Source organism: Nicotiana tabacum, chromosome 19, assembly GCF_000715075.1.
Source record: "Nicotiana tabacum cultivar K326 chromosome 19, ASM71507v2, whole genome shotgun sequence".
NCBI classification, from domain to species: domain Eukaryota; kingdom Viridiplantae; phylum Streptophyta; class Magnoliopsida; order Solanales; family Solanaceae; genus Nicotiana; species Nicotiana tabacum.
This window is the reverse complement of record NC_134098.1, coordinates 95,446,377-95,448,632: the sequence shown is the minus strand read 5'-3', so window position 1 is coordinate 95,448,632 and position 2,256 is coordinate 95,446,377.

Genomic DNA, 2,256 nt, shown 5'->3' with positions numbered 1-2,256 from the left:
TAAAACGGCTCATCCAACCTCGATCCTTGTCCTCGTTGATGCTCGAGAATAAGGCCTTCATTGCCCGGCGTTGGAGCCTGATTATTCCTCAATAGATTCGAGGCAGGTACAACCGCATGAGGTGATTTAGAGTAAACTCTAGCCCCTCGGCCTTGCTAGAGAAGAAGCGCAACATGATTACTATGCGCCATAGAGAGGGGTGGATTTGGCCGAGGTTGACCTGATATCTCTTACAGAGATCAATAATCACTGGGTCGAGGGGACCCAATGTGAAAGGGTAAGTGTAAACACTTAGGAACCCCTCCACATAAGTATTAATGCTCTCTTCGGTAGCAGGAATTTGCACCACGACCTCGGGACCCCAGTTCCAGTCCCTCTTCACGGCCTTGAGATGGCTCTTTGTTATCGAGCACATGTACATCGACACATGCTCACATCGGCTCGGGATCGATGAAGGGTTTTCGACTTTGAAATCGGATTTTAGAGTACACGGGCCGGGAACATACTCGTAGGGAAGTTGTTCCACCGGCGCCTTGCTGCCGGACGGCCGGGAATAGGAGCAAGAAGTTTTCTCCTTCTGCGGTACGGTCTTTGAGGTTTTTGCCATTTGTATAAGTAAAGAAGAGCGAAGGAAGATGAAAAACTAGTGGTTTCGGTGCTAACGAAGGTGGCTCTAAAGATGGCGAAAAGGAGGACACGAAAAGAGTGAGAAAAAGTAAAGTTTGATTCAATGAAGGAGAGGGTATTTATAGGCTCACGACGACGGTTCGGTGGCACAAGTGGCCGACCGCTAACTGACAGGCATTAATGATTTGGGGAACTGAACCGACGAGACGTTTCGATCACATCCGTCACTTACATCATTAGGACGATGTCATGATCGAGGTTTCGGAAAATCAAGGTTCAAACCATTTCTTATCATTTTATTGCAAGAAACTCCGGGACTATCTATGTACGGTCGAAATTGGGCATGTCCAATTTCATAGGCACAAGGAGCTGCCTCGAGAGTAAACTCGTAATAGATCAGGCTCGAGCTTAATGGTAGAGTATGAAACATGAAGATCGAAGTGCTCGCTGAAGATCGAGACCGAGTATGACCGACTTCGAGTAAGGCATAATAACGGAATGGTGAGATATTAGCAACCGACTGAAGATCTCGGCGGAAATCCCGGAAAAGATCGAATCAAGCGGTTATTGATGCCAATCATAGAATTTGTTTCCGTTATTAGAATTGTACCTTATTTAGAATTCCTCTACTATAAAAAGAGGGACCCCATTCATTTGTAAGGGGGATTGATTCACTGATAAACATATACACATACACTGCTGTTTTTGTTTCACTTACTATCTATTACTGCTCATCACTGTTTATTTTCTGTTCTTTATCATTCTTGTTACCTAACCTCAAGACCATCTTGAATCGAAGTCGAAAGCACTGCCAGAACATTGGTTCGATTAATTTTACTATTCAGATTATCTATCTAATTCTTTGTTTATCAATTAGTATTGGATTAAATCATGTATCCTTGAAACCACTAAATAAGTTTAATTGTTACTCGAAATTTTAGGGTAAACAGTAACATATTAGCAAAATAAAAGGTTATATTGATTATTTAATATTTTCTTTTCTGAAACTATTTTTTAACTTGTTACTCAAATAAAATGGTGGTCAAGTGCAATCCAATAACATAATTCTAATTAAGAAAAAATATGTATTGTCTAATTATGATCATTAAGGACTAGTGCTGTCGAGACAGAAACAATGAATGAAGGCCAAATGGGTTTGGTTCAAGTCCTTTTAAAAAGAAAAAAGATAAATTTTTGCACGCCCAAGTTATTTGATTTCATTTTCCTAAAACAATAGAATAGCCTAGTTAAACAACATCGTATCAAAACAAAAGGTTATACAGATTATTTAGTATTTTCTTTTTAATATTATTTTTCAACTTGTTCTCAAATAAAATGGTGGCCAACTACAATACTCAAAGTAAGAAAATATTTATTGTCTAATTATGATCATTAAAAACTGGCGCTAGCGAGACAAAGAAACAAAGAATGGAGGCAAAATGGGTTTGGTTCAAATCCTTCAAAAAAAGAAACAACATATGTTTCTAGACTCCCAAGTTATTTGAATTCATTTACCTAAAACAATTACAATGAGAATGAAAAATAACAGTTTCTTACATAAAGCTCTTGGTGTTGAGACACAAAATCACCAATTTCTTTGTTTCTCAAATCTCGATTGTTTAATTAGCC